Source organism: Ornithodoros turicata, unplaced genomic scaffold (assembly GCF_037126465.1).
Source record: "Ornithodoros turicata isolate Travis unplaced genomic scaffold, ASM3712646v1 Chromosome13, whole genome shotgun sequence".
Classification (NCBI taxonomy): Eukaryota; Metazoa; Arthropoda; class Arachnida; order Ixodida; family Argasidae; genus Ornithodoros; species Ornithodoros turicata.
This window is the reverse complement of record NW_026999307.1, coordinates 1,651,757-1,670,366: the sequence shown is the minus strand read 5'-3', so window position 1 is coordinate 1,670,366 and position 18,610 is coordinate 1,651,757. Positions and strand designations below refer to the sequence as shown.

Here is an 18,610-nt window from a genome sequence, read left to right as displayed (position 1 = left end):
GAAGTAGTGTAAGAGGGACGCGCTTTGAATTGCCCTCTCAGCGTCACACTAGCTACTCATAATAGCATCCAAGGTCACCACGTTGTTTCTTTGTCTGTTTGTCTTCTCTTTCGCTACTATTTACGGCATTCACACTGAAAGGGGAAATGAAGGGATGGTGCGAGGGTCCCTCTTGCTGCGCTTCTTGATGACGAAATGAGCACAGCTGGCAATTTGTACCCCTTAAAACAGTGGTTCTTGCACGTAAAGAAATATGAAATTTGGAGTGACAAGATGTGAGTGAGATCTACATTGATGAAATAAGGGTGAGCAGGCAAGCGAGCTGGTGAATGTTCGACGACAGTAGCATACCTTGAGCTTGAGGGAACAAGAGGACACACGAAGGAGTAGACAGGACGAGGCTCAAACGAGCCTCGTCCTGTCTACTTCTTCTCCTGTCTACTCCTGTCTACTCCTTCGTGTGCTCTTGTTCCCTCAAGCTCAAGGTATGCTACCGTCGTCTAATCTACATTGCTTTCGCAGCTCCATTTAAAAATTCCATAAAAACGCCCTGTGTGTACTGTATGTACTATTGTGAATAATAATGACAGGGAACACTGAGTGGGTGGCAGAAGTCATCAGAGCCAACTTGTGACAGCACCCTATTGTACTATGCGGATGACGAATGACAGAGGCTGTCTGTGTCATGTTTTACTAGCATTTCCCGTGTCACAGGTTGGGCTGTGTACCCAATTGAAATTGGCCGACGGCCAACGGTTGGTAAATGCTCGGCGCTCAGTCGGCAGCCGACTATCTTGGCCAGCCAAATGCGTTTCGGTGTCCGGCAGATATTGGCGGCCGACGATTTCGGGCGGAACCTGGCCACAGAAGTTGGGCCAACAGCTCGAGCCGACCACACACCGGTGGCATGCTGATGGAAGTCGGAGAGCAAAGACGAACCAACGTCGTGCCAAGGTAGGCGGCCAACAGAGTAGTTTGAGACATGCAATATGGTTCCGAAAAACTCACACATCGTCAGAGGTACACCTGAAGCATAGACTTATTGTTAGAGCAACTTCAAGCCGTTTTAAAAGAGCGCCCTTAAAACAAGAGATGTCCTTGGTGGGGGGTTTCGGTTTCGAATTGATTACATTAGATTATACAAACTAGCATGGAAACGGAAACAGGACCTTTACTCTAACATTTTCAAAATTTGATGTGGCAGACAAAGTGTGCGTCTGCGATTCTTTTTTTTACATTTTTAGTATTCCTATGACGAACAAGCTCCCAAAGTTCGGTTGCAGTATGCGCGGCTAATGACCGCCTCTTCTTGTTTGTTTACCCGGCGGAATGCGCACGTTGCACATATGTCAGTTGGTTTCTCGAAGTTTTCAAAGCGTCATGCGTTCTATGTTTTCCCAATGACGCCGAAGTCGTCTTCGGGAAGGTAAGACGTTATGGAGAGGCTTTTAAGAGCAAAGCGGCGGAGAGAGCTGAGATTGGTGAAGCGCGCTAGCGAGCTGTGTTCACAAGACGTGAGAGAAAATGTCGACGCAGCGTCATATTCCGGGACAAGAACTTGTTCGTCGTCTGAAGAAAGCATGCCTCAACCTGAATGGGAATCATGTTGCGAGTCGGATGGGAATTCCGCAGTTGTAGATTCATGTGCGTCTCCAGATACGTTACATCTAGGTCAGCGTCCCGAGGCATCTGCCGGTGAATTGAGTGACCCTGTCTTGCACTCATTGCCGCGCATTGCACAAAATTGTTCAGATAGCATGAGGGACATGCTAAAGGCTTGGGCGATAAAGCACCAGATCACAAGAGCTGCTGTAGATTCACTGCTTAGAATTCTGCGACCTCATTTCGCAGATCTTCCGAAAACACATAAAGCATTACTATCTACTCCCCGTAATGTACCAATTGTTCACATGGCCAATGTACAGTATGTACATTTTGGAATCGAGAGTGGACTCCCGCGTGCACTGCACATGTGGAACCCCGATGCTATTATTCCTGAGCTTTCACTATCTATGAATGTTGATGGGCTCCCTCTTTTCAAAAGTAGTGGGACACAAGTTTGGCCAATACTTCTACTACTTCATCATCCAACCAACAAACGCTTTGACATAGTACCATAGTATGTATTTGCTGTTGGAATGTACTGTGGTGCATCGAAGCCAGCTAATTTGGAGGAATTTTTGACCCCCTTTGTTGATGAGCTGGAACCAGTGCTTTCCTCTGGAATTTGTTATAACGGCATACACTGTAAGATTACGTTGAAGGCAGTAATTTGTGATGCACCTGCGAAGGCCTTCATAAAGGCAACAACACTTTACGCCGGGTACTACGGATGCGATAAGTGTTGTACAAAAGGAGTGTACCTTGGTCGCATCACATATCAAAGTGTGGACAGCCCGCTTCGTTCTGATGACTCATTTGCAAATCAGACTCAAAAGGAGCACCACTTGGGTGTTTCCCCACTGGTACGTATTGGCATTCCAATGGTGTCTTGTTTTCCAATAGACTACATGCATTTGGTTTGCCTAGGGGTTGTTCGAAAGCTAATATGTAACTGGTTGAAGGGCCCCCGGACAGTACGACATTCACATGCGTCAATTGTGCAGGTGTCAGGACTCCTAGTCTCCCTTCGAAAGCATGTACCACGAGACTTTGCGCGCAAGCCACGGCCTCTAGAATTGTTCGAGCGCTGGAAGGCTGCTGAACTGAGACAATTTTTGTTGTACTCTGGTCCTGTTGTTCTCAGGAAAATCCTGACGCAGTCTCTGTACATGATGATTATTCAGGTTTTTATGGCGCACGGACAACTAAGGTCATACTGCGCCAAATGTCTCTGTACATACATTTTCTGCACTTGCATGTTGCCATTGCTATTCTATCATGTAAATCAATCACGTGCTTTCTCAACTACGCAGAACAACTGCTGCGCAGATTTGTGCTGCGCTGTAAGTCTGTCTATGGCAAGGGACCGCTGGTATACAATGTCCACGGGCTCATTCACTTGGCCAATATGACTGTCGTGACCTTGGTACTCTTGATGATTTCAGCTGATTTCCTTTCGAAAACTATTTGAAAGAGCTTAAGAAACTGGTGAGGTCCGGGAATAAGCCCTTGCAGCAGTTGTATGGCAGGCTTGTGGAGCAGGAAGCGTGCCCTGTTGTTAAAAGTGAAAAGGATGCTCAACTGCCACAACACGGGGTGCTTCCATCTTCGTGCCACTGCAGTGGTCCTGCACTCTCCTACCCGAACTTGAAGCAGTACCACAAAGCAATGTGGAAAGGCGCAGTTCTAACGTCTTGGGCACCAGATAACTGTGTACTGCTCACTGGGAACAGAGTTGTCGTTGTGTCAAACTTTCTGGCTGATGGGAGTAATGTACTCATTGTGGGCAAACTGTGTAATATTGAGGGTGACTTTTTTTGTTCATCCATGTCGGTTATCACCATTGTCCACATTTCGAGTGTCATCGCGAGCTCGTCTGAATGAAACATTTTTGTTTTCGGATATTATCTGCAAGGGACAGCTCATTCCGCTTGGCAGCAAGGATGTTTTCTTTCCATTGTTCCATCTTCTCTGAGCCCTTATTTTTTTACCATTGAACTGTTTCCATTTCCCTTTTTTACTTTAATACACTTGGGTTTCTGTACAGCAATGTTCTACTTTGGAAGTGCCATCTCATATAATCTTGTGAAGTGCATCAGTAAAGCATCGGTTTCCCAATCTCATGTTGGAGCCCGCGTGCAGTTGCCATATTTAAGCTGCTTATACATCTACCCTGTGCGAAGGTAAACTTGTATGCGATCCATCCGTGCATATGAATCTGAATGAAAATCTACAGTACAGTGTCGCCCTCTGAAGCCCTGCCAACGCCGCCTTGTTGGCCACCACTTCATAAGTCGTACATGTACCCTATGTGAAACCGAACTGTGCCACATGTTTTCGTTCTGTCTGCAGGTACTACATCGTTGAATTCACTGATGAGTGCAGCACGTACGTTGTCCCCAGAAACTGGGTTGAAGAAGATGGAGATGATGTGTCTTGCTTTTGGCCGCCCGCAACAATCAAAAGAGAAGTTGATCGCATGGTCATGTTAGCAGTACAAGTGGAAGATCACTGGTTATCGCACAGGGCACGAATCCTTGCGGCAAAAAGTAAGCAACACTGTTTCGTTTATTCCTGTGCATAGGGTTGGCTATGCAATATTTCTCACTGCAATTTCAATATTTAAATATCATTATTTCATCTCATCACGCCGGCGATATTAAAAAAATGAACTTGTTATGTTATTGTATTTGTACGGTATTGACATTATTAACTGCTGTGCTGACACGCAGAAAAGCCTTACAAGGTGGTCTTGCAAGAAAGCATGTGCCTATGTTCACTACTATCATATGCAGTTGTTTTGGCTCTTTTTTTTACAGGCACATATGAACATGCTAAGGAGTGTCTCCCAAAGGCTCTTGTGACATCCCATTTGAACTCGGACTGGGATCCGGAGACGGAAAAAGCATCACGGCACAAGCGAAAGCAAGTGATCCTGACAGATAGCGATGAAGAGGAAGAGAGTGGACAATGTCACCCAATATCACAAAGTGAGTATTTTCTCTGTATGCTTGTAACGACGGTCACGTCCAGTCTTTACAGTTTTCTATCCACTACAAAATATGTACTGTAAGACTATTAGAATAATATCGATGGAGGTTTCACAAGTGGGTTACATGATTCTGAAATTCGTGGAACTCATTAACTTAATTTAATGAACTTTTCACTTTCATCATTTCTGTGAAGACAGAACTGGCAGAATAGAAGACAATAATTCTTGACCATGCCGTATCATAGAAATGTTCATTTGAGATCATACATCAAGTTATTTGTTCCCCAAATCTCCTCCATATGATACCTAAGTTACAGGAGGGATGGTTCTTCATGTGCGCACGAAGTACAGACGTCCTCTCTGGAGGACAGGTATATGGAAGGATGAAATTTTCAGCAGCTGCTTTCCGTGGATGGTGTGTACACATAAAATTGATCGTATAACATTTTGTCGCTCTCACTAAGATGGTTGCTGTCCGCCTACCACATGACGCTGTCGAAGGGGGATTGCGTACCAACTGCACTGCTGCAGAGGTCTTTAATGTCTCGTTCTTGCATCGTTTGCATGGAGTTTGGGAGCTGAACCATTCATACCACAAGCGGTGCTGATGGTTTCTGAACTATGGAATGAGCATCAAAATTCATCGCACACAATTTTGCTGCTTTAATTTCATACAGGAAAGCTAAGCTAATTAGTACGTACACACTGTTAGCTTTAGTTTTTAAGGTAGGTTAATGCAAATTGCAGCCACAAAATATTTGCAACAGATTTTCCACCACGATGTACACCACACGTGTGCGGATACTACATGTCGTTGAATCGCATTCTTTTACAACCTTTTGTAAGGATGTGCATTTTGATACAGGAAAGAATATCTCAGCTGTGTCGCGCAACATAGCATAGGTGCCAAACCCGCTGTACCAGCCCGGTGCAGCAACCTGCAGCACCCGCCAGGATGTGGCTGAAAGAAGACATCCTCAGCTGGTCAGAAAAGGTAGGCACACCTTCTTTAAAAGCTCGTGTAACTGCATAGTTCCACCTCAGTGCTAGGTATTTATATCCATTCCACAACAACTGTTCTGCTTATGAGTAGAAACCTGGTGCATATCAATTTATCATGTATTTTGTTCCATCAGGAAGATATTATTTGTGCTTTTCAAGATAAGATATGTATTCCCATATTTTTTCATTAGAAGTTGCAAGGACATATGCGAAAGATGACGAGACAAGCCTCTCTGCACGATTGATTTTCGGGTAAGACATAAAAAAGGACAGTGCATGGAAGCAAACAGAATTTTCTGATACACAACGTTATTATGACCCTCCTCCATTTTCCCCTCTTCTCTGTCTTTCTCACCGAGTGCACTGTGGAATCCTAAGGCTGGTAGATTGCGAATTCCAGTTTGTTTTAATGTCCACTGTTACAGTTTGTCGCACTATACGTAACTTTTGGTTCTCTTATCTATCATGGTTATTTGTAACATACTTGCGAAGTAACTGATTCAACTCCTCTTCATTTCATTCTACTTCGTTTCACATTGAAGCTTGTACGTTCACTTTTCAACGTTTTACTTTAAACCTAGCTTTTGAAAAGAAGGCACTCAGCAACCAAATGGCTATACTAAACGAGCTACAGAGCCTAAGGAGGCTGCTTCCATCAGCTAAACCTCAAAGATTTATTAGGCTGCCGGAAGACTGCCCTACACTGCCTGCAACTGACGTGTCTGGTGTGATATCATTCGAAGACAGCTCAGCTGAGGGAAACATGGAGAAGCTCGTACGTTACCACTGTTTATGCTATCCCTTTGCTGTCCTTGAACTTGTTGCATTATTATGCAGGTTGACTATTCCTCAAAATTTGTTGGGACAGATCCTCAAGACATAGTGAGAACGTTATTACGCTCCTTCTTGACGAAATCCGCTGCTCTCCAGTTTAGCTGGAGAGGTTGGAAAGGGACCAAGAGGGCATTTGCTGACCTGTGCCACATCAATGACCTCCTTCTCTGTAAGTAGCTCATTTGCCAAGGACTCATTCGAATTCATGAAGCTCAGGAGCAAGTATGCTAGTGCTTACTGTGTTCAAAATACTGTTTTCGCCGGTCTCCCTCACGTGAAATAGCTTGCAACTAGGATAGTCTCTCAATCTGCCATCTCGCTTTTGTCCGAAATCCCATAATTAAAAAGTTAATTAATGAATTTTAGTTAATTAGTCATCTCGTAGTTGCACACCTTCGAGAGGATGTCTGCCTCGCCGTTGAACTCAACTACAAAAACAGCATCGATGCTGCTCTCATAGGTTTTTTATAAAAATTCTGGTCAGTCTTCCGTGAAGCACCCCGTATACTGGGCCTCTGGGTATCTGGTATCATTACATTGCAATGCAACGTTGAGTTGTTATATATGCTCATGGCAGCATGTTATCTAAAAGTGAAAGTGGATTTGCACACTTCAGCTGGGTTGTTTCACGCTGCATTTATTTTTCTCTTTTCCAGCGTGCCTGAGAGCACATTATCCTGATGGCTCATCCATGCACACGACTAGGAAAGTTGCACAGTGTTGGTGGCTGTGCGGAGCACAAGACGGGGAAGGAGGCCGTAGCAGCAGGCGCCGCGCAGCAAGGGACGAGCAGACATCTGAATAAGGACAAGCACGAGCACTATACTTATGTACAAGAGGAACACCCTGCATACTGGGTCATGTTATTCTTACAACAATTTTATGTTGACAGAAAACCATAATTCTAGTCATATATGCAATGTCATGTGACACCTGTTTCCCCCGAGTCTATGGGACACGAACCCCCATGCATATCATTTCTGCTAATAAAGCGTCCACACTGAACATTCAGAATTTGTTTTGTATTTCAATTATTCACAGACGTTACAATGTTGTTGCGTTGGCATGTAATATATATGCAGTAATTGCCTTGAGCAATAAGGGAGGGATTAACAGGCGCAGATTACCACGGCAGCCGTCCTTAATTGATGACAGCCAACCTATCCAGCCTTGTCACGGCCAAGCATAATTGCACGCTGGGCTGGAAGAGGGCCACACATGGCCCGGTAATGACCAGGTTGGCCAGTGAAATTGGGCCAAGAATGGTGACCGAGTCTTGGCCAATCTTAGGTCAGTGTCAATCCCCACGCCTGGCCCAACCATGGTCACCAAGCTCGGGCATAGCTTGGCCTACTTGGCCAGGTACTTAAGGCCGAGGTCGGCCCGAGCAAGTTTTTGCAATTGGGTAGTTACCTATCATTCGCTCTTTGTTCCCTCTTATAATGTTCACGATAGTAAAATTACGCATAGTGACAGATGAAAACAGGAATTCAAAAGGGCTGTAAGTGCATATAAACAGTTGCGGAGAAGATCTATCAGTCAGCAATGATGGTCACGCAGGGGCAGATGGATGTGACCGCACTCCGAAATCGGCGCCAATGGAACTGAGAGGCGTGTGTTCATCTTCATTGTTGCCAATTATACACCGCATCACTCCCCCTCCCACCAGACATGGAGTGCAGATGAAACTGAGGGAACCACGCATTCACTGATGGAGGATAGCAAGGACGACGATGGAAGACGTGTATTGTACGCAGCATGCACAACACATCACTCGTTTGCAGCTCGTCAAGGCGTAGAAATGAGTTGCGTAACAGTGTTGCTGAAGTCTGCGTTCGGAACTTCGGATCATGAAAGGATATGATCCGTTGAGGACATATTTTTACAGAAGCTGTACGCAGTGACCGCGTAGTGGCTGCCGAAAGAATTCTGGCACAACTACGAGATCCGTGCACGAAACTTTACCTCCAGTTTCTAGAATTTGTGCTCGACATCTTTGAAAGTCTCAACCGGCAAATGCAGTCTGGAGCACTGCAAATCCATGCTCTGTAAAGGACAGTGTCGCCAACGTGTAACACATTCGCGGAGTGGTACATCAGCCCAGCATAATCGAAAACTACACCTGTCGGAGCGCGTTTAGTATAGAGACCCCATGACCCCTGCGAACCTTCAAAAGATGTACGTTGGAGCCATTGTGGAAACTACTTTGTTGAAAGAATATGACGAACTTTCCACTCGGCAAGTGAATAACTTCCGCCTCCGGTGCTTAGATTTTTAGGTTGAGAGTGCAGTGCAAATGTTCAAGCGCTTCTCAGTTGAAAGCCCCATGCTGAAGCACATCGACGTACTCGGTCCTAGGGGAGTACTAGAAGGTCAAGTAACGACCATTGCACCTGTTGCAGCTGATTTCTCGAACATTGTGGCACTACAGGGTCTGCAGGCTTTGGATATGGAATGGAGGGTCCTCCGAAAAACCACCGTCCACGTGGACCAAACAGCCGGTCTACAAACCTCCTGGGGGCACGTATCGAAGATAAGAGCAAGCACGGACGAGTTTATGTTTCCCATATTAGAAAAATTCGTGAGCTGCCTCCTGTGCTTGCCGCACTGAAGTGCGTACATGGAAAGAACCTTTCCGCAGTCAGTCTAATGAAAACAAAGCAACGGAACAAGCTTTCCACACCATCTATCACAGGACTGCTCCATACGAAGAGGCTGAGAGAGAAGAAAACCTGTTAAAAATTCGACGTGACAGCGGGCCTAATAAATGGGATGAACGTACTGATATTCGATATCAACAGTGTGTGAATGCGAACTCATGACGAGAAAGAAACGCAACCAGATACTTTCCATTGTGCGACTCATTCGAAGTGTTGTTTCTTTATTCGAGGCTTTCTTTACTTCAGGTTTATATATTCTGCAACCTGTTTTTCTTCTTTATTGAACATATGAACATATTATTTCGCGTTACTATTGCAATAAAAGCTCGTGAATCCACTTGGCTGGCGCGCGCCCTTAGTGTGCGCCTTAGGAATACCGGCGCTTTGGGAAGTGGAATTCTCCTCCATCAGGGCTGGCGCTTACATAGGGAGCCCTCAGGGTTGGTTAGGAATACGGGGGCAACCCCATGAAGAACCCCCGAGACGAAGGACGGCGTGTGGCCTGCGACTTTGAGGCGCCCAGAAGATCGCTCCAACAACGCCCAATGTAAAAAAGAAAAAAGAAAATAACTTTTCAAGTGATAAACAGTTTGACTGCATTTTCTGACTTCTTTTCTCTCTTCGATAATTTGTGCCCCCCAAAAATGTTGCGCTCCGAGCGAGCGCCCCAACGCCCCCCCCCCCCCCCCCCCACGCTACGCCACTGCAAGTCGGTGATGGTCCACCTCCAACCCTCGCACTTACGTGGCGTCATTATAACCAACGCCACTTCTGTAATCACAGTCCACGGAGACGACCTCCATGGAGTGTGACCACAAGACTCTCTGCTCTGAGCGCTCCTTTGTGAGCAGGAAGTCCCAAGCACAAAAAAAGACTACAGTTGGTCCCCCACTCCCCAATATAATTGACAAGGAGCGAGTTGCTGTGCAAAAGAAACCAAACAAGAACGCGGGTCACACCATCCAAAAAATAAACGTGACGTTTACTGCCCAGTCAACTCAACCGAGTAGTGCACGCCCTCCTTTCACAGCGGCAGCTGTACAGTGGATAGTTTCCCGAGATCGCGTCGGCGTCGTCGGCATTCGCATGTCCGCACAAAACGCTTATCGCATGTGCGCTCAGCGCTGGGAGTAAGGAGAGAATCCCGCCAGTTTACAACTGCTATCCATGGAAAGTGAGATAGCTGAGTGAGCTGGCAGTGACTTCAACTTCTGTCACAGAAAGGCGCATATCAACAGAACTTTGGCGGAAAAATTTCATCGACTGCAAAAGCACCGCCCAGGCACAATCAGTACGCAGTGCGTGGAACAACTAGACCAGCCCCACTCGTTGACACTCGCAGTCCTAAATGTACGCCGCGTACAGCTCCACGCAGAAGACGTTGCACACTACTATGTCCTATGTAAGACATCACTTCTGTTTCTTTCCGAGACGTGGATGTAGACGGAGATCGACACAACTCGACGGCTTCAAGTGCTGCTGCAGTGTACAAATAATCAGTGCACAAAGTACCAGTGCACAAATGTATCTTGCAGTGCCGTATGCGTAAATATATGAAGCTACCCGCACTATGCTGTACTCTGCTTTGTGAAGAACACACGGATTAAAGAGCTCTTGATCAATGGACCCACAGTCATTCCTCCCTTTAGTATGGGAACTGCACGAGATGTTTTATGATTTCAGCTCTTATAGTTCCTTGATAGCAGAGTCATGTGACACGATTCCTCCGTGGGAACCCCATCCAAAGTACAGTTCTATAACAAACATGGCACTTCTACTCCTGTACTACAACAGGAATTTGAACATCCCAATGAAAGTTTTGGGAAGCACAGTTAAATATATACGTATGTATCAAGATCAGCCAGAGGATGCGCCATGGTTTCTCCTACTTGTGCAAGGTCTCATCGCATGAGAGGTATTGCATCAATCTTCACTGCAGAGGTCTATGGGATCATCCTAGCGCTCAATTACATTTTAGAAAGACGAATAAATTTATCTATCATATACACAGGCTCTCTGAGCTCCATACACGCAATATGTGAAATACAAACAGAAAACAGAACCCTTGTGCAGCGGGCGCAATCCATGACTAGTGGAGCTATTAATAAGGGCCTCCGTTTAACATTCTGCTCGGTACCAACTCACGTTGGGATACTTGGCAGCGAACCGGCAGACTAAGCTCCCTCAGCTGCCCTTTCCAAAGAAATTACCCTTTTTCAAGTTCCCTATGGGGACCTATTACCCGTATCACACGGGCAGGCTGGAGCGTCTTCGAAGTAGGGGTCCTTTGCAGCTTTGAACGACGCCCTAGGAAAAGGGGTTCGCTCCCCTAACACACGACAGTGGCAATCTCGCATTAGCGTATTTCTTAGCGCACTTCGGAATTGCTCAATGCCCCAGCGATACTGGCGTAGACTTCACCATTGCGTTTCTGTCCATGGAGGTCATCTGAGTTGACTTCCTATAACTTTGCTACAGATCTTTCTTCCCACTCTACACGCGGCTTTGTGGGCGCGACACACTGCTGGCCTTAGGTGGGGCTGCGATGCGCGATCTCTTTTGGCCATTCATCGAGCCTTGGTGAGTGGTCCGCTCCTATACAGCCTTCCAGTATTACACGGGATTTCGCCGTCCTCCGAGTCCAAGCTTCAGTGTCTTTTGGCACGTAGGTAGCCTTCGTGTGTGCCTGGGCGTGCCAAGAACAACGGATACTTGTTTAGTCATGGCAGAAGCGAGAGAGCCTCCGCTTGCTATCCAGCGCTTTAATGAGACGAGCCGTCACTATCTCCATTTGTTGGCTCATCACCGGCAGCACCCTTTACTGCTGAAGCTTTCCCGTCGCAGGAATAACAAGTTCAGGTCCTGCATTCAACAGCTAAAGCCTCACCTGCCACGTTTTCAAGTTGAACCCCAGGCGCGTTCAACTCCACCTTGGACCCTCCCTCTGCCATCTGCTTCACTATCCGTTCCCGGGCTGCAGAGAAAGGATGATGTCGCTGCAGGTGTGCCCAAGGCGCTCACACTGGATATGATGAGCGAACTGTCTGCAGGCTAGTAAAGCCTGTTTTTACGGATGGCTCGTCCACAAAATCCAGCTCTGCATGCGCCTATATTATTCCGTCCGAAGACATAACTGGTATCTTCAGTCTCTCGCATCTGACGTCGTCAACATGTGCTGAGCTACACGCTTTGCTCTTTGCCATGCGCAAGATCCTGCAGTGTTCAGCTCGGCCATGGGTCTTCTACACAGACTCGAAAGCTGCTATCCAATGCCTCGCAACAATGGGCATTCGAGGTCCTCTCGTGTCCATTGTTGCTGACGTGCTTGAAACTTACAAGGAGCTGCGAGGCCTCAGCCACTGCATAGTATTACAGTGGGTACCTGGTCATGTCGGCGTACCCGGCAATGAAGAGGCCGACCGGGCGGCCCTGCGGGGTCATCATATAGCTTCAGCCCACTCTATCATCTTGCCCAAAGGTGATCGTCAGGCCCTCGTCCGTGCTCTCTCTGCAGACAAAACAAGATCACAGTGGCTGCATGACATTACACCCTACTCTCTGCTCCACGCAGTGGATCCTTCTCTTTCACTGTCGCTTCCTCATCGCCTTCCGCGACACTATGCATCCCTGCTTCACCGCATGCGGCTGAATGTTGCATTTACACCAGTTATGAGGCAGCGTCTTGGCCGTGCGCCCTCGGACCTTTGTGCAGCATGCAGTGTGCGTGCAGACCTACACCACCTACTTATGGACTGCCCGGACTACCAGCGGGAGCGTGCGATCTTGCAGCACGAACTGCATGCGATCGATCATCGCCCCTTTACCATAGGCAAGGTGCTGGGCCCATGGTCCAGTCCAGCTCATACACGCCAAGGTCTGCGTCACCTCTGGGACTTCTTGTCATCAACAGGCCTCTCCACCCTGCTTTGATTACCGGACCCCTTATCATATCCATCATCATCTCTCATCACGTACAAGTGGCACTGGGGCAGCGCCCAGCCTGCTGGCCGGCATCAGCCCCATCTCATCATCGTATCTCTATTTGTGTGTGTGTGTGTGTGTGTGTGTGTGTGTGTGTGTGTGTGTGTGGGCGCGAGGTTATTGAATTTACTGGTATTATCAGTAAAAACAGATAGTATGGTCCCCTATGAGTTTGGAAAAGTATTTTACTGACAGGTAAATATGTTGAACATATGTATTTGTGTGCTAAATAATCGGGATCTGCTAATCATCGGCGGATGCTGCTATCGAGGCTACACCATTTCGGTATGAAAGAAGATTGTCTTTACCATCCATCTCTCCGTCCATCTCTTTTTTCGAAAAGGCCCGTTGGGTGATTCCATCTCAACTCAGGCAGGGTGGCCTGGACACCATCACCGATTTCCGTTGAAAAACTATATATTGTACCGCAACATGCATGCACACAGGAGCAATAAATATTTTGGCTCTATGTGTCGTGGTCCGCCAGAAAAAAAAAAAAAAAAAAATGCGAAAGAAATTGACTCGGCGGCGGAGCTTTTTGACGGAGCGAATTTTAGCATTTTATTCCTCACCAGCGGACGGTCCCAAACCTAGTGTTGTACGTAGCGCGGCTACTAGTAGCGGCGCCAATATATGTGTTACTTTTTTCGGTAGCGGAGTAGAGATCGCGCTTCTTTCTTAAACTAGTAACGAAAGAAGTACTTCCGTTACAAATTTGAGGTAGCGCAATCTTTGAGCGCTACCGTTACCGCTACTTTCCGAGCTCAGGTTCGCGACAACTCGACGTGGACCTCTCATTAAGCCTCCACTCTGCCTGCCTTCGAACAAGCTGCCCGACATCAAAACTCATTCTGCGAAACCAGCAAATAGCCGAATGGAGGGCACGGAGGCCGTTATCTTACAAACAGGCTGTGTCCTCCACGCGTGTTCCCTAGTTGGGATTAACCTACTTGAAGATTTGGTGTATGGTCGGAGTTGTCTGCAAACTGACGTCACTCCTACTGCATTCTGGAGCCGTCCCCGCTAGCTATGAGTCATGACATTCCACATGACATTGCACCACGTACGCTTAGGTGCTTGACCGTTGCCATTTCTTGTCCGCTGCAATGAAGGGACCATGGTCTGCTGCAGCAAGCATGTTTGAGTATAAGGAGGAGAAAGAAAACGGTAGCGTGGTATTCAGATGTCTACTATACGTATCGGTGGGAAAGCTTTATCTGTACGTCAAGGAAGTCCAATTTGAAAAAATCTTACCAAATGTAAGTTTACTAGCTTCTCGTTCCGGGCAATCTGAGTTTTTTTTGTTACAAAGCTGTTGAGCCTTTTATCGGTAGACTTGCTTTATGCTTCATTTGCTTTAGAGGAAGAGAATATATGTGCAGGATATCGAGTAGGGTTTAGTAAATCTGTAAAAAACTGTTTTCCCAATTATAGCCTTCAGGCGACCTACGTATAACCTCCATTGGACGTCGATTTATTATTTTGTGATATTATTTTATATTTTTATTTTGAGATATGGTTTGATTTTATTATTTATTATTTTAAGACGTTTGAAGTACGTCATCAACGATACTGTTTGTTTCTTTCCTAAAAAGTAGCACAGGAAGTATCGCGTCATTTTTTCGGGTAACGATAGCGGTATTCCGCTGCTTTTAGGTACGTGTAACGATATCGGGATTTCGTTACTTTTTGCTCAGGTAGCGTTGTATTCAACGAACAAGTCTGTTTCCGTTAAGGCGCTTGCACAAAAATTTCAAAATTCAGCATGTTTTGTGAAATGAAGTGGTTGGCAGGGAATTCTGCCATTTCAGAACTGCAAAATTCTGTTCTGTTTCTAAAGCAGCCTATTGCGCTTGTACGCAATTATTGTGGCGTGACCTCTTTACAGGACCATTTTCAGCTTGTCAGGCAACAACTTTCCTTGCAATAGCCAGTAGTGGCGGTGCATTTTTGTGACAAAAGTTCCCTTCAGTTCAGTGCGTTTTCGTAAAAGGGGCGGCGCCCAATTCGAATCGTCATATGCTTGCCTCTTGTAAGGAACTATATATTTTGTTTTTGCATTTATGATTTTGAATACAAACTCTTTCCCTCATGGTATACTTGCTTGGCTTCTGTTTCAGTGTGATGTTCATACTGCCAGTCAGCATGAGGATGAAACTATAGAGAGACATGAGCAGTGGCTAAGAAGCGAGATCAAAATGACATACCTTGATGAGTTCCGCCACTTTTTTCCTACTAGAGAGAGCATACCACTCGTTCCATCGCCGATCAACGTCCTTCCTCCTTTATTTCCATAGTAATAGTGCTGCTGCACTCTAACCCAAATACGAAGAGGCCCCAACCTCCTACCACGCACTAACGTCTGCCCCAGTCGTTTTCATATTTGCAACAGTGGTGTCTAAATTAACCTATTGCAAAGCACACCTTGTTTCGGATGTTTCTTGCAGTTCTTCAATGGGTTTGAGTGCCACAGACAAAGAAGCCCTCCAATCTGTGCAGCGTGGTGTGGAGGAAGTGACCAGGCTCACCGTTAGTGGTACTGTTCGTACCGGCAGCCAGCTGCAGGAAAAGGTGAAACAAATCCCACACCTGGAAGATGTAGGCACAACGCGAAAGAAACGTAAGCTGCAGCTGTACTCTGATTTAAGACCCAGATGATGACCGTACATATGCGCCCAGTTTTCAGGTTTTATTTTTTGTAAAAATCGGGGGATAAAACTCGTGTTCAAAATGAGGACCAGCCAAACAGGGTGAAATCGGGTGATATACTGAGAAGCAGGGGCGGGCATTCGGCCTGACCGGCCTCAGTCTTGCCCTCACCTCAATTTTCCAGGAGAAAAAAATTTCCTCCCCTCATCTCACCTCACCTTACCTCACCTCAAAATGATTTTTGAAGCCTTTCTCACCTCACATCCAAATATTTGTTTGAAATTTTTCTGCACATCACCTCATATCGAAAGGTTTTTTGAAACCTTTTTCTCAAAAGTGTCAAAACAATTTTTGACACTCTCCCTCTCTTCAAAAATTTTTCCGGAACTTTTCCTGGCCTCCAACTTACTCCAGAACTTTTCTTTTCCTCACCTCACCTTAAACTCCGCGTCGTAAGGGTGAAGAGGCCCATTGCCAGTCTTGGTGAGGATGCCCGGATCTGCTGAGAAGTGATGTATTTTCGGGTGGAAAAAAACGCATGGTACATTACTGTGTTGAATTAAAGTGAGAGAATACGGTATTTACTCAAGATTACTCAAGTGTCACGTCAGGTGAGAATTAGACGCGGTGCCACTGTCAGCTGAGTAGTTTCTGTTTCGGTGTACCTTTGCCACGTAGTAGTTGTGGAACTCGGCAACTTTTAAGTGTTTTTATGGATGGGTACTGAAAAATACTGCCTTTGGAACGCGCCGACTGTGATTCTTCATGCCGGCCCTTCAAGTTAACGCGAAACATTGCTTTGCGGTAAGTTTGGCACTATAATTCCATTAAACTCCGTGAAGGTTCCGCAGACAAAAAAGCGCGATTAGCACATGTCAAAAGCATGTTTGCAAGTCCTTTGTGTGCGTGATGTCACGCACGTACCCCTGAGGTCAATTTCTTTTTTTTTTTTGATTGGGTGTTAGCGCCGCGAAGCAACTGTGGCTATGAGCGGCGTACAGAGGTGGACAGACGGAGAGAGGACAGCAGGAAGGAGTGGGGGACAGGTGGATTAGTATGCGTCCTGGGCCGACTTCAGAGGGAACTGTGCCGACATTCGTCTGGAAAGTCTTCGGAAAACCCAGGGAAAACCTCAGACAGCACAGCCGGCGGTAGGATTCGAACCCACCACCTCCCAGTCTACAGCACGACCTTGGTTACCGCCAACGAGCGGACGCCTTAGCCCACTCGGCCATGCCGCTGGTGCCCTGAGGTCAAGTACGCGTTCTTTCCACGTGGTGCTTTCTCCGTCCCATGGCCTTCAAATTAGGGTCAGTGCTCCCCTGAAGACCGCAAATGACGTTCGCTAATCCGGATTAGCAGAATACGTACCTGTTATTCCTGTTTGCATAGGAACTTTTCGTTGCAAAGGCAAAAATTCCGCGAAACAGACTCAAAAATCGTTGGTTGGTTGGTTGGTGGTTAGTAAAATAACAAGGGGAGGTTGAATTCGGGCAAGCGCCCCCCCCCCCCCCCCGAAGAAAAAAAAAGGAAACTGTACGAGCGCACCACAGAAGGTGCGAGAGCACCGCAAAAGTTCACCGGTGCGAGCGTCTCGACCGCGACCACGCAGGACCGAGCGCGCCGTTCACATCAAGCATCATAGTAATGTCCACGCACCGTCTAGTATAGGGTTTCTAGTCCAGATTTCACCATGAAATTGACAAGAGCATTGAAGGCCGCGACCCTGTGCTTAGCGTCCCATACGCCTAAGACTTTCTCTATGCTGAAGTCCCTGCTGTCGAGATGGCCAAGGGTCTGCCTCAGGATGCCTCTTTGTACAGCATGTTTTGGACAATGCATGATGATATGTTCAGTGTTTTCCACTGTCCCGCACAGTAAACAGTTGGGCGAGTCCACCTTGCCCACTTTATGAAAAAACTGGTGACCATAGGGCACATTCAGGCGTAGACGATGCAGGAGAGTTTCTATGTGTCTGGGCGTTTTTGAAGGTATTGTAAAATTCAGCTCCGGGTCTAGCGTGCGCAGCAGTGACGGACCACTGTCGGCTTGGTGCCATTTTGTCCTGCGGATGTCAGCAGTCATAGATTTGAGGAGAGATTTGATGTCCTGCTTAGAAAACGTGACTAGATGTTCTGTCGATGACAGGTGTGCGATGTTCGCCATTTCGTTCGCCTTCTCGTTACCACTTATGCCAATATGGCCAGGTATCCACTGGAGAATGACGTCGTGACCGATGTCTGTGCACTTGCGATACACTAACAGGAGGTCTCGTACTGTTGACGCCGTACGGCCTTTTTCCAAGAACGATGACATATCTCAAAAATCGTTTTGCTAATTCGGTATGTTCGTTCAAAAGGAATTCGTTGTAAATGTCCTACAAATGCATTACATCCTATGGGAGCAAAAAAATCGTTGTAGCAGTAGCAGTTGTAGCAGTTTTGTTTTGTGTGTGTGTGTCGTTAAGAGGGGTTTGCTGTAAAGGAGTTTGATTGTACTGATGAGTTGGGACACCTCTGAGGCTGAGTGCAAACTCATGTGACATTGCGAACAGAATATTAAGTAGATGTGTGTGAATATTAAAATTCTCAAATACAAATAGTAGACGCATACACAAAAAAGTTCCTCCGAGTATTGAATCAAATATCAGACATCACAGCCCGACAAAAATGCTAACACTACAGCCTTAACACTAAACAGTCAGGTTCACGAACTTTGCATGGGCACGACATATATGGTACTGGTGCTTATGAAAGGGGCAGGCACATAAGAAAGATAGATAATTAGGACCCTCAGTTTTTCAGATATATTTTTATGAAAATTGGATAAAAATCAGGATGAATTTTAGTTTACGGTTTAACCCTATTTTTCTCTGAATTTACAATCCACA

The 18,610-nt window shown here is 46.4% G+C and overlaps 1 protein-coding gene across 1 annotated transcript in view; it reads right to left on the bottom strand.

Annotated features, from left to right (window-relative positions):
• Positions 1–15,516, bottom strand: part of LOC135372173 (zinc finger protein 551-like) — a 114,210-nt gene extending 98,694 nt beyond the window's left edge. The window contains exon 1 of the mRNA XM_064605861.1: positions 15,496–15,516. The gene's annotated coding sequence lies outside the window, so the exon portion shown is untranslated. The remainder of the gene's footprint in view (positions 1–15,495) is intronic.
• Between the last annotated feature and the right edge of the window lie 3,094 nt (positions 15,517–18,610).